The following is a 21,443-nucleotide window of genomic DNA, read 5'->3' as shown; positions in this document are numbered from 1 at the left end:
GGATAGTTTTTTGCAACAATACATAGAAGTACCGACTAGAGATGGGGCAGTGTTGGATCTCCTGTTAGGGAATGCGATAGGTCAGCTGACAGATGTATGTGTTGGGGAGCACTTCGGGTCCAGTGATCACAATAGCATTAGCTTCAATATAATTATGGAGAAGGACAGGACTGGACCTAGAGTGGAGATTTTTGATTGGAGAAAGGCTAACTTTGAGGAGATGCTAAGGGATTTAGAGAGAGTGGATTGGGTCAAGTTGTTTTATGGGAAGGATGTAATAGAGAAATGGAGGTCATTTAAGGGTGAAATTATGAGGGTACAGAATCTTTATGTTCCTGTTAGGTTGAAAGGAAAGGCTAAAGGTTTGAAAGCGCCATGGTTTTCAAGGGATATTAGAAACTTGGTTCGGAAAAAGAGGGATGTCTACAATAGATATAGGCAGCATGAAGTAAAGGAATTGCTCGAGGAATATAAAGAATGTAAAAGGAATCTTAAGAAAGAGATTAGAAAAGCTAAAAGAAGATACGAGTTTGGTTTGGCAAATAAGGTGGAAGTAAATCCGAAAGGTTTCTACAGTTATATTAAAAGCAAGAGGATAGTGAGGGATAAAATTGGTCCCTTAGAGAATCAGGGTGGTCAGCTATGTGTGGAGCCAAGGGAGATGGGAGAGATTTTGAACGATTTCTTCTCTTCGGTATTCACTAAGGAGAAGGATATTGAATTGTGTAAGGTGTGGGAAACAAGTAAGAAAGTTATGGAACCTATGACAATTAAAGAGGTGGAAGTACTGGCGCTTTTAAGAAATTTAAAAGTGGATAAATCTCTGGGTCCTGACAGGATATTCCCCAGGACCTTCAGGGAAGTTTGTGTAGAGATAGCAGGAGCTCTGACGGAGATCTTTCAGATGTCATTAGAAACAGGGATTGTGCCGGAGGATTGGCGTATTGCTCATGGGGTTCCATTGTTTAAAAAGGGTTCTAGAAGTAAGCCTAGCAATTATAGACCTGTCAGTTTGACATCAGTGGTGGGTAAATTAATGGAAAGTATTCTTAGAGATAGTATTTATAATTATCTGGCTGGACAGGATCTGATTAGGAGTAGCCAGCATGGATTTGTGCGTGGAAGGTCATGTTTGACAAACCTTATTGAATTTTTTGAAGAAGTTACGAGGAATGTTGACGAGGGTAAGGCAGTGGATGTAGTCTATATGGACTTCAGCAAGGCCTTTGACAAAGTTCCACATGGAAGGTTAGTTAAGAAGGTTCATTCGTTAGGTATTAATGCTGGAGTAATAAAATGGATTCAACAGTGGCTAGATGGGAGATGCCAGAGAGTAGTGGTGGATAATTGTTTATCGGGATGGAGGCCGGTGACTAGCGGGGTGCCTCAGGGATCTGTTTTGGGCCCAATGTTGTTTGTAATATACATAAATGATCTGGATGATGGGGTGGTAAATTGGATTAGTAAGTATGCCGATGATACTAAGGTAGGAGGTGTTGTGGATAATGAGGTGGGTTTTCAAAGCTTGCAGGGAGATTTATGCCGGTTAGAAGAATGGGCTGAACGTTGGCAGATGGAGTTTAATGCTGAGAAGTGTGAGGTTCTACATTTTGGCAGGAATAGTCCAAATAGAACATACAGGGTAAATGGTAGGGCATTGAGGAATGCAGTGGAACAGAGAGATCTAGGAATAACAGTGCATAGTTCCCTGAAGGTGGAGTCTCATGTAGATAGGGTGGTGAAGAAGGCTTTTGGAACGCTGGCCTTTATAAATCAGAGCATTGAGTACAGAAGTTGGGATGTAATGTTAAAATTGTACAAGGCATTGGTAAGGCCAAATTTGGAATATTGTGTACAGTTCTGGTCACCGAATTATAGGAAAGATATCAATAAATTAGAGAGAGTGCAGAGACGATTTACTAGGATGTTACCTGGGTTTCAGCACTTAAGTTACAGAGAAAGGTTGAACAAGTTAGGTCTCTATTCATTGCAGCGTAGAAGGTTGAGGGGCGATTTGATCGAGGTATTTAAAATTTTGAGAGGGATAGATAGAGTTGACGTGAATAGGCTGTTTCCATTGAGAGTAGGGGAGATTCAAACGAGAGGACATGATTTGAGAGTTAGGGGGCAAAAGTTTAAGGGAAACACGAGGGGGTATTTCTTTACTCAGAGAGTGATAGCTGTGTGGAATGAGCTTCCTGTATAAGTAGTAGAGGCCAGTTCAGTTGTGTCATTTAAGGTAAAATTGGATAGGTATATGGACAGGAAAGGAGTGGAGGGTTATGGGCTGAGTGCGGGTAGGTGGGACTAGGTGAGATTAAGAGTTCAGCACGGACTAGGAGGGCCGAGATGGCCTGTTTCCGTGCTGTGATTGTTATATGGTTATATGGTTATACAGCAGTAACTAACTCTAACTGTAACTAATTCACTCTAACAAAGAACCTGCCTTGTGAGCTTTCTTATACTGAAAGCTGGTTCAAGTTGGACAGAACAGGGAAACAGTCTGTGAGGCAAAAAGGGGCAACTTTGATTTATGCTGCCATAACATCTCAGGTTTACAGGTAAAGAAACTAAAGAACAGAACCAGCTAGACCACAAATTATTGAAATAACACTGAACATTTACTGACAAAAAGATGATTATACAAACTTATAATCAAGCATAAAGAAAGTTTAAACCGCAAGAAAAGTAAAACATATAGACCCAAAGCAACGTCAGTAATCTAGGACTATCGATTTCTCCTTCCCGTAAAAAAAATTCCTTCCCCCCCACCCCCCCACCCCCGGCCCCTTACCTCTTCTCACCTGCCTATCACTTCTCCCTGGTGCCCCTCCTCCATCTCCTTCTCCTATGATCCACTCTCCTCTCCCATCAGATTCCTTCCTCTCCACCCTTTAGCTTTCCCCATACCTGGCTTCACCTATCACCTTCTAGCTATCCTCTTTCTCCTTCCCCCACCTTTTTATTCTGGCACCTTCCTCCTACCTTTCCAGTCCTGAAGGCACGAAAAGGAGCAACAAAGAGCGGAGAGTGTTATTGATGTTGCTTATTCTGCCTGGAGATCAAGGTCTAATGACTTGCAAGAGGAAGTGGAAGGGCGAGTCAGTAAATTTGCATATGATATTAAGGTTGGTGGTGTTGGAGATAGTGTGCAAGGTTGTCATACGTTACAACAGGACAATGACAGGGTGCAGAGCTGTGCTGAGAAGTAGCAGACAGATTTAACCAGAAAAGTCTGAAAAGATACACTTTGGAAGGCCAAATTTAAAGGCAAAGTTAATGGCGGGATTCTTCTCAGTGTGGAGGAACAGAGGGATCTTAGGGTGCATAAACATTGATCCCTTAAAGTTCAAGATTCAAGTTTGTTTAATATCAATTCCAGTACACAAGTGTAAAGGAGAATGAAATAATTGTTACTCCAGATCTGATGCTGGCTGTTAAGTTACAGAGTCTGGGTGTCTGTATCTCACTCTGCAATTGGATCCTCAACTTCCTAACCGGAAGACCACAATCTGTGCAGATTGATGATAGTACCTCCTCTTCGCTTACAATCAACACTGTTGCACCTCAGGGGTATGTGCTTAGCCCACTGCTCTACTCTAATATACACATGACTGTGTGGCTAGGCATAGCTCAAATACCACCTATAAATTTGCTGACAATACAACCATTGTTAGTAGAATCTCAGATGGAGACGAGAGCGCGTACAGGAGCGAGATATACCAACTAGTGGAGTGGTGTAGCAGCAACAACCTTGCACTCAATGTCAGTAAGACCAAAGAGCTGATTGTGGACTTCAGGAAGGGTAAGACGAAGGAACACATTACCATCCCCATAGAGGGATCGGAAGTGGAGAGAGTGAGCAGTTTCAAGTTCCTGGGTGTCAAGATCTCTGAGGATCTAACCTGATCTCAACATATCAATGTAGTTATAAAGAAGGCAAGACCACAACTATACTTCATTAGGAGTTTGAAGAGATTTGGTAAGTCAACAAAAACACTCAAGAACTTCTATAGGTGTACTGTAGGGAACATTCTGACAAGCTGCATAAATTTAGTCGGTTCCATCTTGGGTACTAGCCTACAAAGTACCCAGAACATCTTCAAGGAGCAGTGTCTCAGAAAGGCAGCATCCATTATTAAGGACTTCCAGCACCCAGGGCAGGCCCTTTCTCACTGTTACCATCAAGTGGGAGGTACAGAAGCCTGAAGGCACACACTCAGCAATTCAGGAACGCCTCTTCCACTCTGCCATCTGATTCCCAAATGGACATTGAACCTGTGAAAACTACCTCACTTTTTTAATATATATTATGTTTGTCTTTGCACAATTTTTAATCTAGTCAATATAGATATACTGTAATTGGTTTACTTATTTATCTCTGCTAGATTATGTATTGCATTGAACCGCTGCTGCTAAGTTAACAAATTTCACAACACATGCCGGTGATAATAAACCTGATTCTGATATGAAAACAAACTAAGATAAAGAACACAATAATAAAAATAACTCAAGATAAATACATAAGATACAGTAACTTACACATATATAGATTGATTATATGTCCATGAAGTGACAGCAGTACAGAAGTACCTACATAAATAGTGGTGGCGGAAGGAGTGTGGTTGGGTGGGTTCATGGACAGAGGTGTTGATCGGCCTTACTTCTTGGAAAAAGAACTGTTTTTGAGTCTGGTGGCCCTGGCGTGGATTCTATGTAGCCTCTTCCTTGATGGGAGTGGGACAAACAATCCATGAACAGGGTGGGTGGGATTCTTCAAGATATTGCTGGCCTTTTACCGGCACCGTTCTGTATGTACTGCATGTTCTTAATGGTGGGTAGGCCGGTGCCAGTGATGCGTTGGGCAGTTTGGACTACCTGATGCAAAGCCTTCCTGTTCGCCACAATGCAGTGAAGCAGCATGTTAGGATGCTCTCTACTGTGCATCTGCAGAAGAACGGGAGTACTGATGTGCAGTCATGGTCTCTTCAGCCTCCTCACAAATTAGAGGTGATGGTGAGCTTTCTCAATTCAAATACCTATGTCAAGAAGCTGTTCATTGACTACAGCTCAGCATGTAACACCATCATTCCTGCAGTCCTGTTCAGAAAGCTCCAGAACCTGGGCCTCTGCACCTCCCTCTGCAACTGGATCCTCAACTTCCTAACCGGAAGACCACAACCTGTGCAGACTGGAAATGACATCTCTCCCTCACTGACAATTAATACTGGCGCTCCACAGGAATGTGTGTTTAGCCCGCTGCTCTACTCTCGCCACACCCATGACTGTGTGGCTAGGCACAGGTCAAATTTACAGCATCTATAAATTTGCTGATGATACAACCATTGTTGGCAGAATTTCAGATGGTGACAAGAGGGCGTACAGGAGCGAGATATTCCAGTTAGTCGAGTGCTGTCGAAGCAACAAGCTTGCACTCAACCTCAGCAAGACCAAAGGGCTGAACAAATAGATGAGGGAACACAAACCAATCCTCAGAGGGATCAGATGTGGAGAGAGTGAACAATTTCAAGTTCCTGGGAGTCAATATCTCTGAGGACCTAACCTGGATGCAACATACTGATGCAGCTATAAAGAAGGCAGAACAGTGGCTATATTTCATCAGGAGTTTGAGATTTGCTATGTCAACTAAATCACTCAAAAACTTCTACATATGTACTGTGGAGAGCATTCTAACTGGCTGCTGGTTATGGGGGGGCGGGGGCTACGGCATAAGATCGAAATAAGTTGCAGGAACTTGTAAAATTAGTCAGCTCTAGCATGGATACCAGCCTCTGTAGAATAGAATCCAAGAGGTGGTGCCTTAGGAAGGTGGAGGCCATCATTAAGGATCCCCACCACCCAGGACATGCCCTCTTATTGTTCCTGTCATGAAAGAGGTACAGGAGCCTTAAGGCACACACAGAGCAATTCAGGAACAGCTTCTTCCCCTCTGCCACCCAATTTCTAAATGGAAATTGAACGCATGAACACCACCTCCCTACTTTTTCTATTCCTGTTACTTTGCACTACTTATTTTAACTTCAATATCTAATAAACATAAACACACTCAATGTAACTAAGCTTTTTTCTCTATTTTTATTTATCGTGTACTTCATTGTACTGCTGCTGGAAAGTTAAAAAATTTCATGACATATGCCGGTGATATTAAATCTGATTCTGATTCTTAATTGTGTAGGATGTGCCCTGGGACCATAAAAGGTTGTACGAGATAGTTTGAAACTGCTCGCAGTTTCCGTTACTGTGCAGTCAAAGACAGGTGCAGGTGGTGTGAGTTCTCCTGGTTGACAACTATCTCCTTTGTCTTGGTAACATTAAGGAAGAGGTTAGTTGCCGGACACCAGGCCTCCATCTCTTCCACCATTTCTCTGTAGGCCTTCTCATCATTGTTGGTGATGACTCCCATGTCTGTTGTGTCATTGGCTAACTTGACAAGGCGATTACTCAGGTGTTTGGCCGTGCAGTCGTGTGCGAGCAGAGGGTACAGCAGTGGGCTCAGCACACAGTCCTGGGGTAGAGGGGAAGGGAGCGGCTGTGTTGTGGATGATGGGAAGTTGTTGTGAAGTTGCTGCACAAGTTGATAGGTGGTTAAGAAGGCCTACGTCATACTGGCTTTCATGAGGAGGATTGAGTTCAAGACCCATGAGGTTACGTTACAGCTGTATAAAACTCTGGTTAGACCACACTTGGGATTATCACATTTAGTTCTAGACTCTCATTATAGGAAGGACACGGAAACACTAGGGATGGTGCAGAGGAGATTTACCAGGATGCTGCCTGAACTAGAGAACATGTTTTATGAGGAAAGGTTGTGTGAGCTAGGCTTTTGCTTTGGAACAAAGGAGGATGAGAGGCAACTTGATACAGAAGTAGAAGAATCTGAGAGGCACAGGTAGAATGGACAGCAAGCAACCTTTTCCCCAGGGCAACAATGGCCAATTCCAGAGGAAATCCATTAAGGATGAGTGGAGGAAGATGTCAAAGGTAGTTTTTTTTTAAAAACAGGGTATGATGGGTGCCTGGAACACACTGATAGAGACTGATACAATAGGGTCATTTAGGAAATTCTTAGGTAAACACATGGATGTAGGAAAAATACAAGGTCATGAGCTGCGTAGGAAGGGTTAGATTGATTGTGGAGTAGGTTTATACGGGTCAGCACATTGTGGGCCAAATGGCCTATACTGTGTTGTATTGTTCTGTTTCTAACAAGTAGTAAGTCTCTACCAATGTCTTTATTTATATGATTTTCGCCTCATAATCAGTGGATATTTTAGCTGACTTCATAAACTTTAAGAAAGAAAATCAGATTCAGATTCAGTTTATTGTCATTTAGAAACCACAAATGCAATGCAGTTAAAAAATGAGACAATGTTCCTCCAGAATGATATCACAAAAGCATATGACAAAACAGTCTACACTAGAAAATCCACATAACGTTTGGCAATCCCCAATCCAGAGTCCGGAGAGGCTGCTGCGTATTAATATCGCGCTACAATCTTAACGTGTTCCCCAGAAAGGAGCTCCAAATCCACCAGACAAACAAGACCAAAAACTAAAGCTACAAGACCTGCACAAAACCACATAGTTACAACAGTGCAAACAATAGCATAATTGATAAAAAACAGACCATGGGCACAGTAAAAATAGTCCAAAGATGTTAAAGGACTATAAGTTCAAAAGAAATCACCGCACAGTTTCCACAAATCCCCAGGGTCCCGACAGATTCGCCATCCCACGCCGGCGGCAGAAGGGAATACCCCCGCTATGGACTTCCACGGCGCCGTCCGACTCAGCCTCGCAGACGCAGCACACACCGAAAGCAGCCTGACCGCAGCAGACTCCGAGCCGACGACCATCCCCTCCGGCACAGTTTCTCTGAGCACCATCCTCTGCCAAGCCTATGAAGACGGCCCCGCCAACGGCCATCGGCAACGCGACCCCGAGGACTGGGGGCCTGTTCTTCCCAGCAGAGTCCCGGACCTCACAGCAGCAGCAGCAACAAAGAGGGTCTTCCTGGAGATTTCCTGATGTTCCTCCGTGCTCCCACGTCTGTTTTCAATCGATTATGATTGCGCACGGCACCCCGCTTCACAAATAACAGATAATCAGCTCTGGAGTGGCCGCTGCAAGCTGCGTCACGCCGCCATCTTGGAAATAAAATGATAGGTATGTCTGACAAAAAAAGTGATTTCAATAGCTAATCACAGATAATGGATAAGCAACAGAAAACCAAAAGGCTCCTTTACCATTCAGTGTTATGGCTGATCCTCCTCAACGCTACTGCCTGCTCTCTCCCTCGATCCTGGGGTTTCAGAAAGCTATTGATCGAACACTCACTCATTCTGACTTTTGATTATGTGCCAGGGAAAGATTCACAGCTACTTGAGAGTAAAATTTTCACCTCATCCTCAAACTTCAATAACCAGACCCAATATAATGAATCATTTCTTTTGAAGGAAATTGTACCAACACTATCTGTCCTTAAAAGGTCTGTATTCAACCTACTTTAAATCCTTGTTTCAGATTTTGATGAAAGCATTAAAAGCCCAATGAATAGATACAAATGGTTATTATGTGCGCAAAAGCAACAGAACAGAATGTTCAAATTGTTTCTTTCAATAGGTAGCTAAGCCAACAGGGTGCAAGGAGCCAATGACATTACGTGGAAAAGGGCAGCACACCCTGTCAAGGCTATTTATAAATGACTCCTGTGGTGTTAAAATTGGTTATTACTACTTGGCTGAAATGGACCAGTTTCTCATCTGAAGCACATTTGGTTGATATAGGTGGGAAATGCAGATGAAAAATACAGTGCTTCACATTCAATTTGCCATAGTGGGTTACCTCTTTGTTGTAGCAATTGAAACTACGTAATTCCACTGCACTGCTTTCTCTTCATGACCTTGTGTATTTTCTCTGCTTAAAAATGGCCATTCAATTTTCATTCATTAGATCCCAGATTCTCAGCTTCAACCCTTTGTCAACAGATTCCATTAGAAATTTGCATGGCTACATTTATAATGGAAATTAGCTCTTCCACACTGTAATTAGAACCTATCTTCAATCAGAGTGATTCTTTTAATGTCTTTTAACGCTTGAATTAAAATCTTGACTGAAACGTGTGAGCTTTGAAAATATGTTATCTTATAATAGATGAGAAGACTTTCAATCACATGACCAACCAGAGCATTTGCAGAAGATTCCAATTTCTGCATTTGCAGAAATAGAATGACATAAAGAAGTGACCCCTTATCCTACGCAGACCTTCAATATTTTCTCTATTTGCCCTGAAAAGAAACTAAAAAAAAAATTTTGAGGATTCAAACAAGTGATTAAATTTCTATGGATGTTATATATTGGCAGTTCTTGTGAACTTTAATCATAACGTTGTACATTTGAACAGCATTGCAAGGGAGATCTACACAAGGAAGCAGCAGCTACTATATTGGTGGATTTTTATTCAACAATTGTGGATAAAAATGATTGCTAACAAGATAAAATAGTAATAATAGATTTACAAAACAACAGTGGAAAGACTAACTGCGGTCATTTTGCAACCTTTGATACATAAACGAAAGTTGTGGTTGAAATGGATTCCTGACTTTCACAGTATCCCTTTGACCAAACTTTAGGTACCTGCTATTAAATGTCCACCTATGCTGTTTCTATGCTAAAATACACCCCGCCTTGGGATATTTCATCACATTAAAAAGATACTTCTAAAACAGTGTAGTTATGATCAGTGTAATTACCATTTGGACTTCACCCCTAACATCAGTAAAATGATGAACAGAATGATCAATACTCCCATCAAACATCATCAGCAGATACATGCTAAGTGATACAGAATTCAGGTTATGTAGTAACCATTCATCTCCGGATCTCACCATACCATTGATCAAGGAATGATCATAAAGAGCCAGTTGCCTTCAATGGCAACGCAGCATTTAAGCAAGTAAGGCAAGGTTCAAGCCTAATATTTCTAGAGGCTCAGCAACATATTTAGCATTTTCTATTTTTGTTTCAGATTTTCAATATCTGCAGCATTTTGCTTTTCGATAACTAACAAGTTCTATTCCAATTCAGCTTTTGTTTCCCTCTCTTGACAGATGCTGCCTGACCTGCTGGGATTTCCCAGCATCCTCCTTTATTCCACAGCTCCATCAACTGCAGAGTTCTGTCACACAAATTCCACCAGATTTTATTTTTATCCTCTCCTCTGTTCTGTCTCTATTTACATCCCCTTCAGAAAGAGCACTTACAATTAACAAGATTTGGGGCTCTTCTATTGTTAACACCAAAGTGTGTTTTCATTTCCCCCTCCATTCTATCAAAGATATCCTCTTTGTTCTCTTCACCCTTCCCTTCTTCTTACAATTTTAAACATGCATTTTCCTCCAAAAATGTTCCCTGCTCTGAAAACAAACGTTTCAAACCTGAATATTAAATATTTCTCTCTCCATGGAAGCTGCCTTGAAATACTGAATACCTTGCCCCAGAATTTCTGCTTCCGTGATAACAAAGCAATAACTGTAAATGTTACATCACATAGTACCCATGACATTCAACCTATACCAAACGTTCAGCTAAAATTAGTCAGAATCTTGCTTGATTTTCAATAACATACAGTAGTCCAAAGCACTTTCAAATGAATAGCTGCCTACTGTCAGGTGCTCAGGGGAGGGCACCATTGATACTTTCTGCTGCATGTTCCTAACATGCAAGTTCCTAACAGAAAGTGAAGCTGGATGTGCTACTAGCTAATGCAGATACTCCACATAAACCACTTCAATTTTCAATGGCTTATTTAATTCACAAAAAATTGTTAATTGAAGCCCTGGTTTCAGACATCCCGTGTGATTAAACATCTTGGTGTAAAATTGTTGACAATTTCTTTCTTCCTGGACTAAATCAGCGACTTATGATTATACAATTGGGTACAATTATTGTTCAGAATAGTGAATGAATCACAAGAGCTATTTGGTAACAAAATGGGTCAAAGGTATGCCAGGATTTTTTTGTGTGATGTATGGTCTTTGCAGAGAGTTAAGTGCTCTGGGGAAACTGGGATGGGGAATGGCTTTATCAAACGGCTGCAATTGATGTGTTGAAGGAATGGGGAAGAAATGTGATCTATGTCACTTGGACCATGGAATGATTGTTGGTGCCAGACAAGGTGCCCTGAGTATCTCAAAACTGCTGATCTCCTGGGATTTTTAACACACAACAGTGTTCTATCCCTCTATTGGTTTGAGTGCAGGTCGATAGGACTAGGCAGATCAAAAGTTCAGCAGAGACTAGATAGCCCAAAGGACCTGTTCCTGTATTGTAGTGTTCAATGATAGGAGAAGACCGGAGGGGGTGGGATGTATTGTAGTGTTCAATGATAGGAGAAGACCGGAGGGGGTGGGATGAAGCTAAGAGCTGGAAAGGTGATTGGCGACATCCCACCCACTCCGGTCAGCTCTGTATCACTTTTGCCAATCACCTTTTAGCTTCATCCCACCCCCTCCGGTCTTCTCCTATCATTTTGCATTTCCCCCTCCCCCCACTACTTTCAAATCTCTTAGTATCTCTCCTTTCAGTTAGCCCTAACGAAGGGTCTCGGCCCGAAACGTTGACAGTGCTTCTCCTTATAGATGCTGCCTGCCCTGTTGTGTTCCACCAGCATTTTGTGTGTTGTTTGAATTTCCAGCATCTGCAGATTTCCTCGTGTTTGTCCAAGATGTCTCCTTTCTTTCCTCCAGTAATGAAGCTTCCCCTCCACTCTAGTTGGTGGCACCTTCATCCACATCTCTGCTTCCCACACTTCCACTCTTACCTCATCTTCACCCAAGCAAAACAGACACAGAGATTGCTTCACCTTACCTCTCATCCCACCGGGCTATCAATTCAGCTCATCACTCTGTGAAATTTCTGCTAGCTACAGAGCAATTCCACCATCAGCTCTATCTTCCCCTCTCCATCCCTTTCTGTTGTAACCACTCTCTCCACGACTCCCTAGTTTGCTCATTTTTCTCTCCCCATCCCCAAGCCTTTCACCTGCAATTGGAAGAGGTGTAACATTTGTCCCTGTACCTCCTCCCTCACCCTTTCTAGGCCGTCCCTGTATCTGGTGCTCTCAATGTTGTCTCCCCTATATCGGTGAGATCAAACGCAGACTACAGCTCCTCTTGGCCCAGCACCTCTGATCTGTGCTCTACAGGCACGTGCAGCTCCCAGTTGCCAGGTATTTGACTCCCCCTCCCCACGTCCGCATCAAATTATCTGTCTCCACTACTACAACGGCAAGGCTAATCACAGACGAGGGAAACGGCACCTCATGTTCCACCAGGGTAGCCTATAACCAGTTCCATAGAACATTACAGCACAGAAACAGGCCTTTTGGCCCTTCTTGTGTGCCAAACCATTTTTCTGTCTAGTCCCACTGACCTGTGCCTGGACCATATCCCTCCATACACCTCTCATCCATGTACCTGTCCAAGTTTTTCTTAAATGTTAAAAGTGAGCCTGCATTTACTACTTCATCTAGCAGCTTATTCCACACTCCCACCACTCTCTGCGTGAGGAAGCCCCCCCCCTCCAATGTTCCCTTTAAACTTCTCCCCCTGCACCGTTAACCCATGTCCTCTTTTTTTTCTCCCCTAGCCTCAGTGGAAAAAACCTGCTTGCATTCACTCTATCTATACCCATCATAATTTTATACACCTCTATCAAATCTCCCCTCATTCTTCTACGCTCCAGGGAGTAAAGTCCTAACCTATTCAACCTTTCCTGTAACTCAGTTTCTCAAGTCCTGTCAACATCCTTGTAAACCTCTGCACTCTTTCAACCTTATTAATATCCTTCCTGTAATTTGGTGACCAAAACTGCACAAAATACTCCAAATTCAGCCTCACCAATGCCTTATACAACCTCATCGTAACATTCCAACTCTTATACTCAATATTTTGATCTATAAAGGCCAATGTACCAAAAGCTCTCTTTACTACCCTATCTACCTATGACGCCACTTTTATGGAATTTTGTATCTGTATTCCCAGATCCTTCTGTCCTACTGCACTCCTCAGTGCCCTACCATTTACCTTGTATGTTCTACCTTGGTTTTTCTTTCCAAAGTGCAACACCTCACAATTGTCTATATTAAACTCCATCTGTCATTTTTCAGCCCATTTTTCCAGCTGGTCCAAATCCCTCTGCAAGCTTTGAAAACCTTCCTCACTGTCCACTACACCTCCAATCTTTGTATCATTAGCAAATTTGCTGATCCAATTTACCACATTATCATTGATATAGATGATATAACAAATTTAGGTTCCTTTAGGTTATCGTTGCCAGGGAGAGGTAGTAGGGATAAGTTCCCTCTTATCTAATAAATGCTCCCTATAGCTTGCAACTCAAATAGTCTCTGACAACCAAGCCCAGCTCCTGGCCTTCACATGTGGCTTAGCTACTAAGCCCAGCAGAAGCGTTTCTGCTGACAGGAGAATGGACAAAAGTGGGTTACTGGTGCCTTAAAGCCAGTTGCTTCAGCCAGATGGAGCTTCTCAGCCTTGGTTGGCAGCACAGCTCGAAAGAAAACTCTGCTCTCACATCCCACACTGCCTTGCAGCTACACCCAGTTGTAAGGAAGGCTTTAGGAGTAAAGCTCACAGGAAAATATGGAGCTGGAGATCCTAAGGCAATCCTACGTTGGGTTCAATGCCAAATGGTAACTCCTGCAATGCCACTGGAGCCAAACTGTATCAGTCTCTGCCATCCCTTTGGATTTAGAAGCCGCATGGAAAGGGGAAGCCTAATGCATGGGGAAGTCTCTCTCCATATTGTACTGCCCTGGCATGCTTACTGTCTTGCATATTTCGTAGACAGCTAGGATGCAATATCAATAGTCAACTCTGACCAACAGAGAGCCTCAGTATTAATCTATAACCTGACAGCATGAACTCTGAATTCACCAAATTCAGGTAAATGCATTCCCCTCCTCCCATTTTACTTTCTCTTGCTGATCTAACCAATCCCTCCTACACCTACCCCAGCCCCCATCACCTCCTTTCCATCTTTCGCCTTCTTTACCCATTCCGTCTGCCCATCACACACACATTTCTGCAGAGTACCAGCCCCCTAATGTCCCCATGGTCTCACCACACCACCCTTATTTAGTTCCATAATCTCATTTCATTTCCTGTCAGATACTATCACCTGCAGCCTTTTTGTCACCTCCTTCACTTCCCAATCTCTGTCATTACTTCCAATCTTCCTTTCTCCATCTACCCATCACCTCTCTTCAGTTAGTTCCATCTAATGCTTGCCAGCACTTGCTCCACACCTCCCCCACCCACCCACCTCTCTATTCTGCCATACCTCCTCAACCTTTCAGTCCATTTAGATGATCTCGACCTAAAACCTCGAATGTCCATTTCTCTTCACAAATACTGAAACTCTTCAACATTTCTTTTTTTTAAATCCTGCTTTCACTGCTTAGAATACAAGCAAGGCTGATGTTATAGCTTTTCCAGCATCTGATTCTGAAGCATATATACTTGGTTTGGGAAAAAAAATTCCTCACCAAAACTGGGTTGTTTCCCGACTTCATAGCAAAGTTGCAGTGAGAAATATCAAACACAGGAAAATAAATCTCAGTGAAATGCAGCCAGGGTAGGTCTTACACAGAGAACTGTAGGGCAATGAGGTGTGCCGTAGAATAAAAGGAATCTGTGAATACAGGTAATTAACTCATTAAAAGTGGCATCACAGGTAGACAGGGTCGTAAAGAAAGCTTTCAGCACATTGACCTTCATAAATCAAAGTATCTAGTACAGGAGATTGGATGTTATGTTGTAGTTGTATAAGACATTGAGGAGGTCTAATTTGGAGGATTGTGTCCAGTGGTAGCCATCTACAGGAAAGATGTAAATAAAGCTGATAGAAAAAATTTACAAGGATGTTTCCAGGACTGGAAACACTGAGTTATAAGGGAAGATTGAATAGATTAGGGCTTTATTCCTTGGAACATAGATGATTGAGGGGAGATTTGATAGAGTATACAAAATTATGAAGGGTATAGATAGGGTAGATGCGAGCAGGCTTTTTCCACTGAGGTTGGTTTGGAATACAACTAGAGGTCATGGGCTAAATGTGAAAAAAGAAAAGTTTAAGGGGAATATGAGGGGGAAACTTCTTGACAGAGGGTCGTGAGAGTGTGGAATGAGCTGCCAGTAGTGCATGCAAGCTCGATATCAATGTGTAAGAGAAACCTGGAGAGGTACGTGGTTGGTAGGGGCATGGTCCCAGTGCAGGTCGATGGGAGTAGTCAGTTTAAGTAGTCTCAGCATGGAGTGGATGGGCCGAAGGGCCTGTTTCTGTGCTGTACTTTTCTATCGCTGTAATTCAAAGTCGAGTTTATTGCCATATATACAAATACATGTACGCACAGGTGCAGTGAGAAACTTACTTGCAGCAACATCACAGGACTAGCATCAAATAAGCAGCATTCGCAAAAAAAAAAATCAAATTATACACAATTTTTAGACAAGTAAAAATTAGACAAAAAATAATAATGTCCATTTTAGTGCAAAGTGTCACAGTAACCATAAGTGCTTGTTGCTGTGGGATGGTAGCAGCCCACCCAGCATGCCTATATTTTTACTTTGAACATGTTGGATTTAACGTAACAGAACTACTTTGTTGTATAATGGAGGCGTTCTTCACTTTTAAAATCAGGGCTTCTCTCTAACACTTTAAGGGCCATTCCACCAAGACCATCAGCAACCAAAGGTAATCAGGAGGAGGATCAAAGTTTACACCTAGTGTTAGCTCTCACACCAGCTGCCTCTTGCTGGGCAGACTTGCCCTTCAAAGCTCAACCAACCTGATCAGCAGTGATGCTACATGGTGCAGGTTGATAGAATTTCATCAAACTAAACATCACCATCTTACAAATGATATTGCACGTGGTAATCACAAGGACTTCTTGTTCATGTTGGGCACAATGATACAGATCTTAACGAGATCCTGAGTGAATGATAAAGACTTTCTCCTGAATGTAAATCACTGCAGTATCACTTTTGGGGGATCTATCCTAACCTGCTAAGCTCTGGCTGTCATCTGCAACTAACAGGCTCCTGGATCGGCTGCGACTGGCTTCTTGGATCCAGACTCACTTTCTTGAACATCAGATCTGAATGATACTTGTTTTCTTTTACTGTTTGCAGGATTTGGGTTTTTCTCTGCACATTGGGTGTTTGATGGTCCTTTTTTAATGGGTTCTATTGGGTTGCTTTGCTTTGTGGCTGCCTGTAAGGAGATTAATCTCAAGGTAGTATACAGTATATATGCACTTTGATAATAAATGTACTTTGAACAAATAGTGAGATAGGAAAATGGAAGAGATCAGAGAATCAAAGCAAAAGGTGACCATCCATCCCATGCCTTTGTGCTCACACTCAATGGAAAGTAATGGATCCTGACACCTTCCTCTTTCTCTGTGGTTCTGCAAAATTTCCTCCACAACCCACACATCCGAAACCTGCTTCCATCTCTCGGTTCCATATTGTGGATGCAAAAGGATCATGCTGGTGCCCAAGTTGGGAAAGCTAGTCAATAGCAGATACCTAGTCTCTCTGAAGCCAGATCCCAGCACAACTTGAGAAATTGACATGGAACTATCGTATACAATGATTGCTTTTGTATCTATACTTGCCCTCAATTTAAAAGCCAACAGTCCTCTTAGAAACACACTTCAAGATCAGTACAGAAATTAAAGGACCCCTGACAAGGAATGAATGAAGCAAGAGATACAAAATAGTGACAACACACACACAATTTTGGAGGAACTCAGCAGGTCAGGCAGCATCGATAGAAATGAACAATCATTTTCAGCCGTGACCCCTTCTCGAATCCTGATTGAAGGGTCTCAGTCTGAAATGTCGACTATTCATTTCCCTCCAAAGAGGATTTCTGACATAGAGTTCCTCCTGCATTTTGAGATGTTCGAGATTTAAAGCAGAATCTTTTTCCTCCAAAGTATTGACACAACCAGTTTTATAAAGTGTGAACACAAAAATCCAAATTCCATCCATCAGAGAGTATTACTATATCAAACTATTGCTGGATAATGTGACATAGCTATCTCCAATTTTTAATACATCTCCACATGTCAACAGGGATGCTGTTAAATCCTTGACAGGGCTGGATATGCCTTCGTCCTGTCAGGGATGCTAGTCAAATCTGGTAGTTCACCTTCCAACAATTTGTTACAGCCAGTAAAACAATCCTCCAGGCCAAATGAGAGCCCAGTTATAACTCATGCTCATTGTTATCTAGATGGGGTCTTAAACAGCCAACCTGGTAAGAAGCCAAATTTCCTCCCCTAAAGGATGTTTGTGAACTGTTGTATCTTTTTTAAACATGAGTACCAGTAACTTCATGGGAAATTATTTGATACCAGCTGGAATGATCTGAATTTAAAATTCCTCCACTCTCATTGTAAGAATTGAAAATGTTTCTCTGCGTCATTTCACCAGCCATGTGGATTACCGAACAAACATGCTATTTCTATGACCAAACATTCATTTCGCAGTGTGTTGCATTGTGCTCAACAAGAGAAAACTAACACAAAGGGAAACTACAGCAAATGCTTGAATTAAAGAAAGCAGAAAATGGGGCCAGAAATTTTCAATGAAAGCTCTATGGCCTGAAACATTAAACATGTTTCTATGACGATAAATTCGATGTTCATCTTTCTCTCCGGATTTGCTGTCGAATGCGATATATAAAGAAGAGAGCAACAGTTTCTGGATTAAGATGGATGGTTAACATGGATTAAGATCACAGTTAAAAGCTGAAACAGAGAGGAAAAGCAATGCAACAAAATTCCTGAACATTTTGAGAATTCAGCTTGGAAAAAAGTCAATGCTGTTCAAGATTTAGCTGGCTCCATGGTGGCAATGTCCTAAATTCTTTCCTGACCTGCATTCTGGCACCACATACAGGTGGATCTAGAATGGAGTGGCCAATCAGAATTAAATGTAGATCTGGAAGCCAGCAAATCAGAAAGCAAAAAGCCTGTTTAAAACAAAGTTTAGTACATACAACTGGAATTTTTAAAAAGTAAAAAAGATGAAATACAGCTCGTGGAATTTTCAAATGCATTGAAGAAATTACATTCTGCTTATAAAAATTCTTTCCCAAAGGCAGGTAACTGATTTAGCAGAAATTATGCAGTTAAAATGTCAGCTACACTTTATTCAACATGACTTAACATTTACAATGGGCTTTCAGCTGGAATGATGATAGAAACCTGAATTTTACCTCAAAATCACTCATTTTGTAACAGCAAGCGAAGAAAATTACTGACAACAATTTCATCTACAGCTTTGAATGCCAAAAGTTGTTGCCAGTCTCTTTTTACCATATCACTGTCATTATGGCTGCAAACTGAAGAAACCTCATCTCATTCAGTAGTGCCAGTGGTACATAATTTACCGGTGGTGAGAAAGGAAATAAAAGATAAATGCCGGAAAGCAGAGAGTGTTCTAACCATTTCCTCTTTATAGATCTGAGTGAACCTCAAAACCAAAGTAATGCATGATTATGATTTAGTTACAATGCTCTGTCTCATCCACACATTTAGTTATAGTGCTTTGTATCATCTACATATACCAGAACAACACAAGCTTTACATATAGAATCTATCTATAAACCTCACTGGATATAAACAAACAACAGCAAAAACAAAGAAACTTGAGACTACCCAGTTTGCAGTTTAGTCATTAGATGGTGTACCATATCAAGTGGTTAAGTCAATCAAGTGATGAAGAGAAAAACAACACCATCTACCTTGTCTCCTGTGATCTACATTGGAGGAGCAGTGTCAAGAAATCACAACCATTGAGAGAGCTTGCAACTAAGAGTCAATGGAAGGAAGACTTTTGTTGAATTTATTTTCTCTCATTATCCCTGCAACGTGCTCTTTTTAAAACTTTAAAATATGGTTTCACCACTTGCACATCAAGGCAAAGATTCTTTAGGATATGACAATTCAAAAATGGCAAATTGATAAATAAGTAACGCCAATCGCTTGATAGCAGCACAAACAAGTCTACAAAATGAACAACCAAATATATTAATTATGATTTTTAAACCATACATTAACACTATTGCATCTGATACTGAAGACTGACACTAAATGATGGCGAAACACAGAAACGCGAAGCAGAAGTAATATAATTCTTATTTAATGATTGAACACACCTAACTTGAAGCCATAAATTGGGACAAGTAAAAATAGTGGAAGGCAAAGCCAGTAAAATTGCACGTTTCCAGAGAAATTAAATAACAGCTGGATAAAAAAATGTGTGTGAAATATGACAAGGAATATGTCCAATGTGTTGTGGAATGACTTGGTCGAGGGGACGTGACTATAAATGCATTATTACTGGAAATATTAATCAGAAACAACACCATGTAAGTAAACAAAGATGGATGAAGTAGGATTTATTTTTAAAAAAAGACATTCAAATAAAGCAAACGGTGAATTGAATAGTTGGTGCCACAATAATATAAACACTGTATTGGCGTGGCACTGACATCGGAAATACACTTGATGAAAATTGATCTGCAGTTAACGGTATTTACACAACACAGATCCTAAAATGAAACATCCTGATATTAACTCATTAGGCCATCAGAAATTTGGGAGCTCAGGAATTATCTTAAACGTTGCAATACACTTCATTCATATTTATCTAAAATAATCCCATACGCACGCACCTAGAGATTCACGAGCATTTTAAAATAAGAATATAACTTACCTGTTTTCCCACTGTAAAATGTAGCACCGATACATGTCCTGCAAGAAATAAATCTTCAGTCTTTGTTTTCACCTCTTCATTGATCAAGATGAACTAAATAGAAATTGCAGCATGTAAAAAACACACAGTGCAATCATTGGCCGCCAAACGAAGGCACTCAGACAGAAGACACAAAGCCTTTGGAAAGGAGAGTGGGAAGGAACAAAAGCATGAAAATGCAATCTCACACATTCCATGCAACAGAAATCTTTGCAGAAATCCGCGGCAAAAATGTTATGATTTCGAAGTGGCGACTTGGGAAAGAGGAGTCGCGGGGCAGCACAGAGCGATCGGGCTGGAGGGGAGGTGGGGTGGGGTGGGGGTGGGGGAGACTGTATCAGCGCGGCCGCGGAGCGGACGGACGGACGGACGGAGCGGAACCCAGGGCTGGCTGCGGGCTGCGGGCTGCGGGCTCCCAGCGCCGGTCACAACGTTCGCTCTCGCCTCGGAGCTGGGAGATAACTGACCGACAGAAGCGTACGGAATCCAGCAAGGATCAAACTCGAACCTGCCACCAGGGGGTGCATTGCGGGGGTGGGGCGGTGGGCTGGGTTTAGCGGAGGCTGTGGCAATAATTCATCCCCCATTAACTCTTCCTCTGACTCGAGCCCAACTTCACGCTTAAAATCAGGGCATTTTAAAGCCGCTCCGTGGCGAGGTGTGCTACCTTTAGCGTGGAAAGTAGGAGTTCCCTCTTTCACACTCTGCAGAATACTGGGGAAGTCTGGCAGTACCTGTGAAGGGGGGATAAACAGTCGACGTTTCGGGTGGAGACCTTTCATCAGGACCGGAGAGGAGGGGGGAAGGAGCCAGAGTGAGGTGAGGGGAGGGGATGCAGAACACTGGCGGGTAATAGATGATAGGTGAAACCAGGTGAGGAGGAAGGTAGAGGACTGTGCAAAAGTGCTCAGTACTGTATTTGTGGAGCGGAGAGCGAGTTTGTAAATCTGGCGGCAAGCAACAAAAGATGTTGGGAATGGCAAGGGTAAAGCGCTGCTGGAGGGGTATAGGACAGGTGGCAGAGGCTGGCACAAGTGCAAACACACCCAGCCCCGAGACACCAGGAAAGGTCATTTGATTTGATTAGTTTCTCGATCATTTCAAAATGTCTCTCTAGTATTTCCCACTTCATCCTTCTTCCCAAACATGATTCTCCTTCCCCGTCCCTTTCCCATTCTCAGTCCACAAATGACCCATTTCAAACATCACTCACATATGACATGAAATGAGTTTTTCTTTCGTGGCTAAAGTACTGTGCAGTACTTAAAGTTACTACAGTATTATGCAAAGGCCTTAGGCACCTTAACTGTGTATATATATATATGTGTGTGTGTGTGTATTCCTGAGACCGCTGCACAGAAGTGTAGGTGGGGGAGGGGAATAATGTAAGGAGCAGGAGGGAATTGATAGAAGAGGTAATGTGCTGAAGAGTGAGAGTATGTGTACTCAAGCTCATACAAGGACAGAGTCTTCAGAGTCAAGTGTGTGTATTATAATATTTATATATGTATTAGTGTGTGTGTGTGTGTATATGTATATATATAAATTTTTGGACTCCTTACCCTTCAGCAG

The 21,443-nt window shown here is 42.1% G+C and overlaps 1 protein-coding gene across 5 annotated transcripts in view; it reads right to left on the bottom strand.

Moving 5' to 3' along the window:
- The window catches only part of b4galt2 (UDP-Gal:betaGlcNAc beta 1,4- galactosyltransferase, polypeptide 2), a 375,893-nt gene extending 355,336 nt beyond the window's left edge, over positions 1–20,557 (bottom strand). For 2 of the 5 annotated variants that reach the window (XR_012101020.1, XM_073062913.1), the window contains exon 1: positions 19,833–20,330. The gene's annotated coding sequence lies outside the window, so the exon portion shown is untranslated. The other 3 variants (XM_073062911.1, XM_073062910.1, XM_073062912.1) reach the window with 3 other exon arrangements.
- Positions 20,558–21,443: the final 886 nt, after the last annotated feature.

This window comes from Hemitrygon akajei, chromosome 12, assembly GCF_048418815.1.
Source record: "Hemitrygon akajei chromosome 12, sHemAka1.3, whole genome shotgun sequence".
In the NCBI taxonomy this organism is placed as follows: domain Eukaryota; kingdom Metazoa; phylum Chordata; class Chondrichthyes; order Myliobatiformes; family Dasyatidae; genus Hemitrygon; species Hemitrygon akajei.
This window is presented reverse-complemented; position numbering and strand designations above follow the sequence as displayed.